Genomic DNA, 15349 nt, shown 5'->3' on the forward strand with positions numbered 1-15349 from the left:
GACAGACTGCCAAGGGAGGCACTGAGGTCACACCTGTGCTGCTCCGGAGCTGCGCCGGGAGAAAGCCCTGACCAAGCTCCGGAGGGAACGGCAGCTCCTAAGTCAAACCCAAGTAATAAGCTGGTCTTGTAGGGGGAAAGATTAATCATTATTGGCAGCCAAGAATGTGCAAGTCTAACAAAAGCTAAAGGTTTTTTTATTACAGTCCAACTGCAGCTGGGAAGACAATGTTAGCTAAGAATCATTAAATCTATTGCAAGAATAAATCTTCTTTGATCCAAACCATAAAATGGGAGTGAAATCCTCTTAAGCCAGTGGCAGCTCCTAATGGAACACACATTATTATTTTTTTGCAAACCAAAAATTAAAAAAAAAAGAAAGGGTTAGATTATTAAGTGAATAGATTAGGCTCCCAAATGGTAAATATTTACTCAAGCAAAACCTGCCTAATTTAATACCTGCCTTAATTAATTTTTCAGTTTGGGATTATAATTGAAGGGAATAATGACATTTTCTGACTGTACAAACAGGGATTCGTGAGCCCTGTTTGCCCAGAATTCAGGCAGGAGAAGAAGGACCTAGGAAAACCTTCCCTTGCTAACCCCCAGGTAACATCAGAGCTGCTGCAGGTGCCAGTGATGAGCTGGCAGCTTCTGCAAGCCAGGAAGATGGAAGGTGAAGCCAAGGACCCCTCTCACAGCTGGTCATTAAATTTCCTGAAACATCTGACCAGGATGTCACTCCTGATATTATCAAATACAAAAAATATTACAGAAAAATGGAAGTCATTTCTTACTGCAGTCTGATTTAGTCCCTGCTTTCAGGGCAAGCTGGGGGTACTCCTCCCTCAGTGCTTTTCCCTCTCTGCCAGACACAGGAGATGTGGGAAGGGAGTGGAACTCTGAGCTCCAACATTCACATGGGCTCTGTAGACCCAGGTGGGAAAATTCACCTGCCCGATCCTTTCTCTGGGGCAGGTGCTGCAAGGAGAGTATGTCCTGTGCCCAGGGAGCCTTTTCCATTCCAGACACTCCTCCTCTATGCTCTGGACAATGTCTTCTTCAGCCTTCATGGGCTGTGCTCCCTTCCCGCTCTCCAGAGGGTATCCTTGGATGCTCAGACCTTTCAGGTCTCTCAAAAGTTACCTGATCTAGACACAGCCTCTGCACAGGGGAGCTTTGCACCAGCAAGTCAAGGGAGGGGATTCTGCCCCACTCAGGTGAGACCCCACCTGCAGAGCTGCCCCAGCCCTGGGGCCAGCACAGGGAGGACCTGGAGCTGCTGGAGAGAGCCCAGAGGAGGCCCCGGAGCTGCTCCAGGGCTGGAGCCCCTCTGCTCTGGAGCCAGGCTGGGAGAGCTGGGGGTGCTCACCTGGAGAGGAGAAGGCTCCAGGGAGACCTCAGAGCCCCTTGCAGGGCCTAAAGGGGCTCCAGGAGAGCTGGAGAGGGACTGGGGACAAGGCATGGAGGGACAGGACACAGGGAATGGCTTCCCACTGCCAGAGGGCAGGGTTAGGCGGGATATTGGGAAGGAATTCTCCCCTGTGAGGGTGGGGAGACCCTGGCACAGGGTGCCCAGAGCAGCTGTGGCTGCCCCTGGATCCCTGGCAGTGTCCAAGGCCAGGTTGGACAGGGCTTGGAGCACCCTGGGACAGTAGAAGGTGTCCCTACCTGTGGCAGGGGGTGGCAGTGGATGAGCTTTAAGGTCCCTTCCAGCCCAAACCAGGCTGGGATTCTCTGATTCTATGATTGTTACAGCTCATATCCACAGAACACGCTGCCGTGCTCAGTAACAGCCACCCACAAGCACTCGCTATCCCCATCACTTGCACAACAGTTCTCCTACAGATGAGGATTCCTGGAGCAGTTCCACACCCCACTAGCAAGGGGCTATCTCACCATTAGCTCTGCCCTGGAAAGAACCACACGGCCACTGGCTTGCAGCTGGCAACCAGCACTGATATCCTGCTCCTGGAAGCACACACTGCAGTAAGTGGGAAGAAGGGAGCCATTTGAGTACAAACCTTCCTGCCTGCAAGCATTTCTGATCCTGGCTTGACCAGCTCAAACTCAGCTCCAGGAGTGTAAACTTCGGTGCATGTCTGAAGTCTTTTGGGGAGGAAGATGAGAAAGCACATGGGTTTATCTGATACAGACCTTGCTGGCATGTCAGAGCACTGTTGCTTTTCTTTTCCAGACAGGAACCTTGCTGGCAAGTGCTGGTGAGTGCTGCAGGCTCGTGCAGGCTCTCCACACAAATTCCTGGTGAAGGTCTGGTTGTGTGTTGTACACAAGGGTCAGTGGGGACAAAAATGAGAGAGAGAGAGAAATGGATTGAATAATGAAATCTTGAAGTGAAAATGTGGATGGTCAGATGACAGAGAAGGTCAGGAGTACTTTAGACCCAAACAGCTCTTAAACCCAGGTAAGAAATGGGACATCTGTGGCAACAGCAGAATCATCAGAATAAATCAGTTAATCCCAAACTGGGAGCAAGTAAGTCCAGAGCTTGCCAGGGAACAACATGTCAACAGGATTATGGGCAAACCTTACAGGGCAGCTGTGATTCTGAAGGCCTGAGAAGCAAATTGTGATCAAAGAGCCATGCAGGCACAAGAGAAAACAGCATGGAACCCAGAATCCTTCTCCTAAAGGCAGATGGAGGTGAGTGACAGCCCAGCAGATCCTTTCCAAATCACCCCCCGGGTCCCAGGAGCAATGGATGGGGACTGCTCACGTGACGCTGACTGACACGCTGCGAGATTGTCTGTGGGAAAGGAATGAGAGGGGTAATTTTATTGTCATGTCCCGCAGGGGGGTGTAAGGAAAATCACAGCATGAGAAAATGACAGTGTATCTGTCTGAGGTCATTTGCATGCCCAGATAATCTGTGGGAGGAGAGCCAGAGTCGCTGTGTTTGACAGAGGCAACACCACGACAATGGGCCTGGGAATCGGGAGGTTTGCAAGCCCTGAAACCAGCCTGGTGTTTGCTGCTCTCAGAAACCAAAATGATCAGACTTCATCATTTAGGCTTCCAGTGATTCCACTTTCCTCCCTCATTACGGGCTGTACGATGGTCTCATCTTGCTGATGGCATTCAGAAGTGTGCCCGCATCCCAAGGACACACTTAGGAGACACAAAAAGACCATACACAGGCAAAGGAGCACAAACATGAAGGCAGACACTGGGTAGCAGGAGCTGTGGGCAGCCAGTGCAGCCCAGCAGATTTTAACAGGGATCTAGAAGAAGGAAAAAAGGCTTTGTCGGTGTTTACAGGTTGCTCCTCTGCTGCAGAGGGAGTAACCTGGGAGAAACACGTGGTGGCAGATGGGAACTGGCATGGCTGGCAGGACAACTTGGTATCTCTGCAGTGGAAAATCCAGCTGATGGTTGGATGGAGCAGGGCCAGGAGGACAGGCTGCCTGCAGACAGCACAGGCACTTCACAGGGAGTGTGAGGGAGAAGGTGACAGGTTGGGTGAGACTCACTCACACAACCCTTTAACACTGCACTGCCAGAGGCTCCCAGGAAAATCCCGATGATAAGGTGTGTGGGACTCTGCACAACACTGATAAGTGTGGCAGATATCTGATTGCTTCGAAAACCTGGGCATTCCAAAGGGATTTCAGCTGGGTGCACAGGGAGGACGAGTTGGATTTTAGAGATAACCTTTGGGCAGAACCATCCAGCTTTCAGCAGAGCCCAGATATGGTTATTTAGAGAAAGGTCAAGTCAAAGAGGATGGAGGGGGTGAGTGGATGGTGAGAAAGAGACATCAAGAAAGGAGCAGGGAAAAGCAAGCATGAGGAGATTTAAAACCCCTGAGCTGAAGGCAGGAGGTAGGTGTCCAGGAAGGGCTGTCAGAAAGCAGACTGTGAATTAATTTAGACAGTGCAGGACGGTTTAGGAGGAAAGTGATCGCTCTGTGAGTCATCAGCAGGACATTAAATATGCAAAATTTGTAAATAAGGTCACCCCAAGAGGGAACACAGAGGAGGAAGAGAGGAGGGCTGGGCGAGTGGCCAAGGATGGAGCAGGTGAAGTAGCTGACAGTACCTGAGAACTGTCAGGCAGGGCAGGCACAGCCTCCGATCCATCAAGGCAGGGGCAACCATGTCCTCCTCGGGCAGAGGGGAATAACAAACCTCCCCCTCCACCAACAGGTAGACTTGTCACTACCAAACCCAAAGAGAAAGCAAACTGCGATGTCAGTGTGCTAGTGGTAGCCATAGATTGGAAAAGACAAGCCCACAGCTGCAGCTGGCAGGGAGTCGTGTGGGAAGCTGAGCCTACCCAGCATTATTCAGCTGCTTTCCAGGTGCTGGAAGAGCCAGACTCGTGGCTGTGATTGCAGGGGCAGGAGCAGTGGGATCCTGAAAGGCACAATTGACCCCAGGTTACAGAGCCAGCTGGGCAGACGCCAGGGCTGAGCTCACCCACTCACCTGGAGCTGGCTGGGAAGCAGAAGGCAGCACGAAGGGAATGCCAGGTTACCTTGTCACTGGCAATGGCCTCTCATTTGTCAGCGAGGGACGAAGGCAATTTACACAGGGATGTGGGAGTGTTGCAGGTGTTAGGCAGTTACCCTGAGAGCTCAAGACAACAAAGAGATCCCGAAAAAAAGCAGATCCATTTCTAGCCACAGAGAGGCTCTTAGCAAGTCCAGCAAGCCCCAGGCTGAGCAAGGGGAAGGGGGGCTGGGAACAGACCACTGGGACAATGGTCCAAGAACAAAAGGGCTGCATTAAAGGGCCTATTCTGGCAGTTAAAACGGGTTTAAGCAGTGTTGCTGCTGCCTAATCTGAGGCTAATAATGAGTCAGTCTTACAACCTGGAAATGCCTGGCCAAGTCAGTGGAGAAGAGAGGGTAAGGCACTTAAGTGGTCTAAACATTATGTTTCTGTCTGCATGTTCACGACAAAGACAAACCACTCAGGTTTGAAGTACACAATGCCTGATAGAAGCAAGATATTATACAGACCTGATGTGGTGCAGTGATGGGGTGAGGAGCCTTAACATCTCTGTCTGGTACAAACCCCAGAGGCAAAGCTCAGTCAGCTGGTGCCAGGATGAGTGGCAGAGGTTATCCAAAAGCCAGGCTCCATAAAATGCAGTTAGTCAGGACAAGGTGGCTTGGTCTCTGCAGGCTGCCTGCTTTCCTGTTTACCTGACCCAGCAGTCCAGAGTTTCTTTTACACAGCTTCATTTATAAAAGAATCCAGTCTGCAAAGCACAGCTTAGCCCAAATTCCCACTACCAGACTTCATCAGATCACTCCAGGCTCCGAGACCACTGTCTCCACACAGTAATAGACATTATCCCCAGGCTTTGTGTGTGTTTATGTTACCCTTCCATTTCCCCTTCAGATATGACATGCAATTCCTAGAAAATATGTTATAAACTCTTCTGCTCTGGAGTTCTGCCACCTCTGATTGCACTCATTTGAGCCAAGGATGTCGTTTCAAAGTAAATCAATAAACAAGGCTTAAAAGGGTCCTACAGACAGAGGCTGGGGGCAGCACCACAGCCCTAGCCCTCCCCAGTCATCGCTGCTGTGCTTCAACCTAACCAAGTAAATGGGTGAAATCCGAACAGGAAAACACTTCCCAAAGCTCCCAGTGCTGCTTTACAGTATGGGAGTAGGGGCCAGGGCCTGCCTTGCAGCTGGAATGGCACCTCCAGTGTTCCAAGTCCCAGGAGTCACCAAAAGAGCATGAGTGGGTGTCACAGCACAATCAGGGCTGGTGGGAGGGTCTCCCAGGGACCATCGGCAGGGATACCCCTCACTGCCAGCCTGTGGTACCCACAGGGGCTGCACCCAGGGTCTCCCAGTTGCTGCAGGTGGTCCTGGAGGTACCCAAGGAAACATCTCAACCTCAGTGAGGGACTGGAATGGCAAACCTGGAAAGCCTGGATTCAGAAAGGGGCCAGGCACCTCCCTCTCTTACTGAAGACATTTAGGGCCCCTCAGGCTTGCTGTCACATGGAGAGTAACACATCCAAGTAGAGCACAGCTAGATTTATTTGGGAATCCCAGGGAAGCACTTGTTCACCCCAAATCCTCCTTTTACACTGCTTGTGGCTCTCCAGACTTCCCTGCACACCAACAGCCATACAGGCACAGGATCTGATCTTTGGGAGTCTCCCAAGAAGCTCCAACAAGGTTGTACCTCCTCAAGCAGCTCCTCCAAGGTGAATCATAATGGACCCCATGAGCACAGTATGGACTGCTGGCTAAGCACTTCCCTAGGGAAGAGCTGAGACGTGGGTTATTCATCACCAGGAGCTGTCCTGCTCTCCAGGATCAATCACACACGGGCAAGGGAGCTACCAGAGAAACCTCTGACACAAAGCCTGCTTGGATGCACTCACAGCAGGATTTACAGAGCAAATTAACTCCACTGGTTGAATTATTTGGATTTTTTTTTCTTTCAAAATCTCCAAAGGCTGCATAGACACAATGCTGACAACTCAGCCAGAGAGGAGGGCTGCTGTTGCCCACAATGAGAATGAAGACCCTCTCACTCTGCCACCACCGTTGGGTTTTTGCCTGGCTGCATCTGCAGTTGAGATCTCCATTACCCGTGTGCTGATGGTTGTATTGGTGTGTCTGCCTGGGCTGCCTCTGGCCGGCTCAGGACATCTGCTGTTCCCAGCTCTGCTGCTTTTGCTCACTGTAAAACAGAATGAATCATTCAGGTAGAAGTGATCTCTTGTTTTGGTTGTCTTCATGGGCTGGTCTCTGTTCAGTGCTCTGTGCTCTGTTTCCAAATCCAGCACTGTGTGTGCAGAATCTGATTAGGAGACTTTACACTACCAGAATATACATCCAGTGCAGCAGTTACACACGGCTCTGGAAGAGCCTCCCACACAACATTCTGGCACAGTGAAGCTCCTACTAGAGACACGTGGGACGAGCAGCCCACACGTCTCCTGCACAACCAGATTACTCAGCCCCGGAGTGCTGCTCGAAGCAACATTTTCTTGGGATTCAGGGAGTGATCCCACAGAACTGCTGCTCTTTTTTGTGGGGTCTGTCCTCATTCACAGAGCTATTACTCATTGCCTGTAAGGCAGGATGCCACCAAGGAGCTCTGAGCTATGCCAGCCTGCAAAGAACGTTCCTGTGAGCTGCACTATGACCATATCCATGACACTCCCGTGTGTCCGGATCCTCCCCTGCGCAGCACCAGCCATCTGAACTGCACACACTGCTGTGGCACCTCAGTTTCTCTCTGTGCCCCCAGCACAGGCTTCCCTGCCCAGACAAACCCCAAATTCAAAAGGCCAAATTCTTCCCTGTGTCCATGCAAAGCATGCACCATGTCTCCTCTGCAGGGCAAGGGGAACCCTCCCACCCTGCCCAGCGCTGCAGAGTTCTGTTATGTGGCCCCAGTGCCACGCTTCCAACCCCAGAGCCTCTTTTCCTGCTGGGAACCATCCTCTGCTCTGGGCACCTGCAGCACTGAGCAGCTTTAGGGGTGCTCAGTCATGGGGTAATGAATGAACACAAGTGATCACTTCTCTTATCTGCAACTTGAAGGCAACTCTTATCAAGGCAGAGCTGGAGCTGAGCTCACGCAGGGCACAGCCACATCTGGGGCTCGGGACCTTTGCTCGCTCGCTCTCCCTGGCTGCTCAGGGAGTCAGGTGGTGCCGTTCCTAGAAGGTGAATAAATTATTACTGCAAATTACTCTGATGAAGTGGCTTTTATTAGAAAGCCAGACACAAAGGGAGCTTGCTGATTGGCTCCCAGTGATGTCATACCCAGCACGGCACTCAAACGCAGAGATACGAATTTTCTCGTCTATATTTTGCATATAATTTTCATTTTCTCCTGGCAATAAAGACACCAGCAGAGCCTTTCACTCGGGGAGGGTGGTGGGGGGTCTGGATTGCTCAAGTGGCTGATGAAAGAAAAGTGGCCTTTGTTCCTCTGTCTTGCAGGGAACCTCAGGCTAACAGTTTGCACCCACAAAGGCCCTGTGGTTTATTGCTCTACTACAAACCCATCACTCCATTTTCTTAGGTGGATAGCAGAGAAATTGGCATTTTTTTGGCTTCATTGTACCTAAAATCATTCTGATCACAGAGATTTTGCTATTTACAAGCTGAAGCTTAAAGTGCAGATAAAGCAACAGCTTTCTGATCCTCATCAGAAGGTGGGAACCAGGGCTTTGGGAAAAGACAGGCAGCAAAATCCCAACTAATTATTTATTTTCCAAGTTTCACATGGTGGTTGTTCCTCCCTACAAAGCCACTGTGAGTTCTCAGTGAGGTCTGTCAGAGAGGCAGGCTCAGCTCCCAGCACACTGCGTGCTCTCATTCCTCTTCCCTAATTGAATGTCCTATCGAACTTACAGAATTTGCCTAGGAAACGTTCAGGCTTTAATCATTTCTGGATGCAACAGGCTTGTTGGTGCAGCTCAAACAGCAGAGCCCTGTGTGGAGAGCAGGCATGGAAATATCCCTTGCCTCACTGAACTGGAATGAACTCCCAAATTCAAGTGAAGGCTGTGGTTTGCTCGGCAGCTCCCTCACGCAAGGCTGCTGCAGTTCTGGGCCCCTGCTGTCCCTGCTGACCCTGGACATGGGCAGAGGGGAAGGTTTTCCATACCTTTCTGCCTCCATTATGTACCACCGAGGTGTAAATTTTGCTGGGACAGCCAAGTGTAACATTTCCAGCCCTGGAAACAGGCTCCTGCTTGTTCTGTGCAAACACTGGGCTCTCCTCCAACAGAGCCAGCACAAATCCTGAGCTGACCTACAGCGCCTGCCTATTCCCCTTTGATTATGGCTCCGAAGTCATTTGTCCTACAAGGGCAGAAAACAAAACACATCTGTCATTTGGAAGATGTCCTGGAAACCCCCAGACAGTTGCACTGATGAAACTGGACACTGAGGGCTACTGGAGAGCTCAAACATAGTTAGATTTGCTGTTCCCAGTCCTGGGGTCACGACTCCCTGCAACATCATCAACTCCACTTTATTCCAGGTGGCTCAAAGTTGGAAATCATTCTCTCTTATCGTCTGAAGATTTGCTGAGCTGCCTGCCCTTTGTGGATAACAGGAGCTGCCCCCAGGCTCCTGGATGTTGGATCTGAGGCTTTTGAAGTCCTGAGGGTGAAGGTGCAAGGAACAGGCATCAGGGAAGGAGAGCGCCTAACTCTGAATCAGAGTAAAAAGGAATGTGAAGGCTGCAGTCCTAGGAGAGGATGCTGGCTGAGACACATGGCCAGCATCAGCAAAAAGGGAATGGGCTCTCAGGTTTAAGACCTGGAATAGATTCAAATCACCGCTTTTAGGTCTGACCTCCTTGCCTATCTGAGGGAGACAGCAGAGAGGGGAGGGAGCCATGAATCTTGGATCCAATTCCTATGTGGCTTGGCCCTACATCCCTCTTTGCTTTTACCACTCCATGTGTAGAACAGAGGGTTATTAAAAGCACCAGAAGAATCTCAAGAAAAACAATTTTACTGTTTTTAAGAGCTTTGTTATAGCATCTCTGGAGCTCTGGCTTAGACCACCACAGACCATTGTCGGGAAGCTCTAAACAGCCTTTGGATATTGAATTACTGTTCAAAAATGTATCAAATTCCAAAATCCCAACCACTGTCTGAAAAAAGAAGCCTCTGTAGAACAGAACACACTCACACAGACAGCACGGACAGCAAAACCATCATGCTGGTCTAACTCAGCTTCCCTTCCCCACCCAGAGTAACAGCCTTGCCCCAGCCTCATTCCAGCAGCACTGTACCCCTGGGAAGCAGCAGGGCTCTAGAGGAGAATACAGTCCCACCTACTCATCACTCACCTCACAACGAGAGCCCTTCTATCACTTGGCTTTTAATGAAATTGGGGGTTGATATCTCAGTCAGTCCCTCCCTTCCACTTGAGGACAGCATTAGCATCAGTCTGGATTATAATACCCAGTAAGCTGTTCTGGAGCGATATGAATCAAAGCCCTGGAAGTGGGATTGTGTTTAATTAATTGTGGCTGACAGATGAAGGTATTGATCGTAGATTGAGAGGTTCAGGATTGGCCCGGGGGATAATTATTGTAGGGCACACTGTGTTAGGGTGATATTTTTTTAATTTCTGGCGATGTAGGAGGGAAGCAGGGGGGAAATAAGTGAATAATTGCAGCTAATTAGAACTTGTGTGTGCATCCCAAATTAATTTGTTTGAATAATCAACCACCAACAGCAGTCTGATCCAAAAGGAAAAGGAAGCAACTGCTCAGAAAGATCTCAATTCCTCCCATAAATTGCGCAGTCCCATGTCTGGGATAAATGTTTTACGGAATTGAGGCCCTAAATACAGAAGGGGAATTGGGCAAGATTATTGAGTGGAAACACTTGCTTTTGCTTAAGATCTACGATAAATCAAAGGGGCTGGGTGAGGCTGTGGGATGGCAGGGTGTGGACAGCAGATGATGCTCGGGCCGTCGCCTCCACCCTATCCCTACCCATGTGCAACAGGCCCCCCCGCCGGCCCCCACCCCCTTTCCGGGCGGGACACGGGAGGTGCGGGATGGCCACGGGGGGATCAGACACACAACTGCTGTCGCCGCGGGGACCATGAGAGGTGTCTCGGGCGAGGCGGGGGCAGATGGAGGCGAGGCTGCGGCAGCAATCTGTGTCCCGGTGCCCGGCCCCTCGCTCCGGTCCGCGGGATCCCCGTAATCCCCCCCGGCAGCCCTGCTGCTACAAACACTCTCATCACCATCGCAGCGGGGGCAGCTCAGCACAGACAGCGAATGATCTAGCGGGGGGTTAATAAAAGGACTGGCGAAGAACAAAAAGCCTGTCAGCCGCCACAAGATGTGCTCTCCACCCCTTGTGCCCCCCAGGAAATTAAAAACCGGAGCCTGTGGTGTGCAGTGCTCTCTGCGGGACTGGACGGGGCACTGGGATGCGGAAGGGCAGGGTGGGAAGGGGGAAGTAGGGAGTTAAATATTTGTCGCAGCTGTCGTTTCTGATGCGATCTCTCGAGTGCTGTTACTCTAAAGGACCAGACTACCTGGGCTTTCCAAACCTGAAGAGACCAAGGCACATTTCTGTGTGCTGCTGCCAGCAGGCCCTCCTGGAGAGAGTCCACTACATCCTGCCGGGATGCTCTGCCTGACACCACCGAAGTCCATGTTTCCATGGAAATGGGAAGAGAACGGATGCCTGTGACACGACATACCTTTTCTGATGTAGATTCGGACCACTTTTAACATCCCTTTCTAGTGACAGCATTCAGGACTGGATATATTGCGGGCACAACCAAAACAGAACAAGAAGGGGGAAAAGATATCTGATGGTACGAATCAAACCCCACCATCCTTTCTGGTGAGCAGCAGCTGAACTCGAAAGTGCAATAATCCATTAAAACACCCTTCAAGGCAGAGACACCCCTGCACTAAATACAATATAATTCACACGCGGATAGTGAGGATCTGCCCCTCCCCTCCCCGGGCTGGGTTGGGTGAAGTTTCCAGCAGCATTTCCCTGCCGAGGGCTGCGATCGCAGCGCTCGGAGGTTCCCCGGCGCTTCCCCGTGCCCAGCCCGGGCTGCGCAGCGCGGGCCCGCAGCGCCCTCTCCCGCAGCACCGGGGCACCCCCGCCGCCGGCACCCGCAGCGCTCCGGGGCTGCCCTGCCCTGCCCTGCCCTGCCCTGCGGGCCCGGCCCCCGGACAGGCACACGGGCGGTCAGGTATCGCCCAGCAAGGGCGAACCCCGGCACCACCCAAACCAGCAGCGACTTCTCTGCGCCTTGAGGGATTCTGGTGAGCGGAGAGAGGCAGAAGTCTTTGCCTGCCGCTTTCCAGCAACGCTGGGCACTTCACATAAAGGTGAGGAGGTTCACAGAGGCTTTGCTGAGGGCCTGAGTTTGGCATCTGCCAGAGGAGTGTGGAATAAAGCCGTTATCCCTCTCTTGGACACGGTCTCTGCTCATCACGTGAGGTCTGGCTGCACCTTTTGGCGTCGAGCAGCTAAAAACTCCCTGGTTTGTTCTCGTACCACCATCACAGAGGTTTTGTACAGCCGCTCTCAGCAGCTGCTCCTGTCCCACGCTGCCCTGGGCACTGTGCTCCGGGCATCGCCATGCTCACACTGCAGACCTCACACCAGACCCATCAGCGCAGCACATTAGGAGGAGAAACACGAGATACTTGCAAAGCCAAAGGCAAAGCAATGACAAGTTTTGTCTCTGTAGGGAGTTTGCTTGGGACTGTTATCATTTTAAAGGACAAGTTACTGCTCCTAGCACTGGGAGCCAAGGATCTGAATAAAGGAGCTTCATGAATACAGATACATTGCACAGACAGAACAAATAAACCTGATCCACAGTTGCCATTTTCCTTTCCAAGTGGGTGAAAATGAGATGTCCCATCCCCAGGAGATCCAGAAAGGGCTTCAGCCCCTTCATTAGATACAGAGAAGAGATGATGCCAGGCCTGGCTGAGTGCTTCCACCCTGTCAGGAGAGCAATGTGCTGGAGAAGTCAACCTTCCCCCAGGGAACACCACTCCCAGGAAGCAAAGGCTTCCTGGCTGCCATGAAAATTGGAAACACTCCTGCCCTTCCTCAGTGCAAGGGACTGCAGGAGGCTCCAGTGTCAGAGCCAGACCCAGCTACACCCACAGGACATTCAGCACCACACTGCAGTTCCTGGAATAAAGTCAGCAGAAAAAATGACAAACGAAATAAAATGGGATTTCAATTGACCAGAACATTTCATTTGGCCCAAAAGCAAATGAGAAGCCCAGGGCTCCCTCTGAGCAAGAAGTAGCAGCACTGTGCCGTGTCCCAGACCTGCTCTCCCCAGTGTGGGCACTTGCAGCATCTGGCCAGATGTGTCCTCAGGCCCTACCCTGGCTCATGCACCAGCACCTGCTGCTGGGAAGTGGGTTTTTGCAAAATTCCTTCCTGCCACATCCATCTGAGACAGCAGAAATAAACGTCATGTCTCTCACATCGCGTTACATGTCCTCACAGATCTGCCCAGCCAAGACATCCCTTGCAACATCAGCCTTCATTTGCCCTGACCTCAGTGGGTTTGGCACCAAAAGGATTTTCTCCAGGCTTGGGAAGGTTCTTCCTTCTTTTGGTGCCATTGTGAAAACTCCTGTGTGTGCTGTGTGGGAGGTCAGATGGGGTGAGTGCAAGCAGCCCTGTGGTGACAGAAGGGTGGCTCACATGGGGTTGTAACAGGGCTGGGACTCTGCTCCATGCTCCATGGCAGGCAGCAGGTCTGTGTTCCTCCTGCTGCTGCTGAGCACATCCCTGCACATATCCCTGTGCTCCAAGTCTCATTTGTCCCACACCTGCAGTGAGTGTGTGTATTTTTGGTGTCAGCAAAACATACGAGCAAGAATTTAACTGCTCGGTGGATTCTGCTGGGTCCCACGTGTCCACAAAGAGCAGTGTAACACTGGCAGGATCTCCTGGTGGTAGTTCCACATGCTCTTTTGTGTGCTGGTGATAGAGAATTTGGGTTCTCTTAGTGCTTCTCTGCTTTGTCTTGGGTCTTCCACCACTGCTGGCTATGGTAACATCGAGAGCACCGGCTTCAGGGTGTGCAGACACCAATGTGAGGAAATGCCCCTTTTGGTGCTCTAGGTAAGGAACAGATCGAATCCAAAGCAGACATGGGCAAGGTCCCCATGCCCCTGACTCCATCACTGACCATATACACCCACCCTGGCATCAAACATTGTGCCAGGGTGCCACATCCAGCTCTGCGAGCCCCAAAGATTCCCCTCTGTTCACTCTGTCTCCACTTTATTTGTGATCACCCCAGCTGCTGGACTGGCACCACAGCATTAACCTCAGGGGGGTGACAGTGACACTGTCCTGACAGAGCTCTCCTGGCTGAAGCCCTGTCAGTGCTCACAGCTCCTCACTCACTTTGACCCTGGCAGGCTCCAACCCCACCGCACTGCCCACGGCTCCCTCCCGAGCTCACACCGCCTGTTACTCCAGCAAAGAAGTGAATCCCACGAATGTGAGGGCACTTGCAGAGCCCCAGCTTTGCAGGGACTGAAGTTTGTAGTTCATGCCTCCAGGGCAACATTGCAGATGAAAATCAAAATGCCAGAACTGACGAAAGGAATCTTTAAAAAGCATTTTCTGCTTTTAGGCAGCTGAGGGATGAACAGATCTGGATTCACTGGGCTTAGGTCAGTCTTGTCTGAGATACACAGATCCTTCTCCTTGCTTTGTCCTTCCAACCTTCCCAGAAACACCTCATGTGAGTCTCCCACTGTGCAACTCCCAGGCCAGTCTTTCCAGGGGCTGCAGTAGCTTGTTTAAATCTCCGCAGGCACTGGGACTTCTCAGGAGCCCTCAATCTTGACAGAGCAGCAAATATTCACAACTGTGTGTCTTGCACAATTTGTTCTCAGATTCCTGCTAACTGCACACAAAGTTTGGCTGATACCCTCTTTTTCTGCATTTTCTTTTATGCAGAATAAAGATCTCGTTTTGCCATTAGCTTGTGATATTTATGATGTGTGAGGTTGCCCAGGGTCCCAGCTCTGTACCCTTGTGTCCCTTCCTCATCACACGAACACAAGCTGCAGCATGTCACTTCAGCAGAACGTGCTGAAGGCATTTGGGGGGCACTCACAGTGGCATTTTCCAACTGCTCCTTGGGGATTTGATCTCTTCCTTCCTAGAAGACCTTCTGTCCTTGAAATACAGCTTGAACTTTTCACATGAGACCACAATTGTTAAACATTCCTGTGCTATTTAGAGACATCTTTGCTCTGCTGATAGCAGCGATGTGCACAGGAAAGCCACTGCTCTTCTGCCACTCCATTGACTGGCAACAGGTGACACGGTCACCTCTATCACTGAGGGGTAAGACCTGCTGTGGGTGTGTCATGTGGATGTAAATGTCTCCCTAATGGTTGTCTCTTTGGTAGGGCTGGCTCAAGGCTTGCAAATATTTGGAAGGAATCTGGCATTTTTACATCCCAACAGCCCCTGAACTGGCAGCACACACCTTTCCTGGGCCAAGTCCCAACCTCGGGAATCCAGCAGGTATCTGCTGTGTGCTATTACAAACTAGGATTTCATTTGAGGTTTCATACTCCCCCAGCTCTTGTTAGCAGACTGGTGGCTTTGTGATTATGATTTCCTTCAGCTTCTGTCTTGAAGATGTCTCTGTGTCTGTCTGAGAATGTCACTGGGCACTGCACTGACTCCCACTCCTCCCTGCTTGCTGTGCTGCTGAGACCCTGAATAACCCACGTGGAAAATCCTTCCCGTGGGGTGAAGGACAGTGTCATTCCCCCCTTTCACAACAAGGTCAAGAGCAGAATCCCTGAAACCTGCTAGCCTAGGAAACAAAC

General features: G+C 51.3%; 1 long non-coding RNA gene across 2 annotated transcripts in view; it reads right to left on the reverse strand.

Annotated features, from left to right (window-relative positions):
• LOC120410536 overlaps positions 1–15349 on the reverse strand; it is a 104499-nt gene that overhangs the window by 79028 nt on the left and 10122 nt on the right. For both annotated transcript variants that reach the window (XR_005602746.1, XR_005602745.1), the window contains exon 3: positions 2157–2272. This is a non-coding gene — a long non-coding RNA (uncharacterized LOC120410536). The remainder of the gene's footprint in view (positions 1–2156; positions 2273–15349) is intronic.

This window comes from Corvus cornix, chromosome 10, assembly GCF_000738735.6.
Source record: "Corvus cornix cornix isolate S_Up_H32 chromosome 10, ASM73873v5, whole genome shotgun sequence".
In the NCBI taxonomy this organism is placed as follows: Eukaryota; Metazoa; Chordata; class Aves; order Passeriformes; family Corvidae; genus Corvus; species Corvus cornix.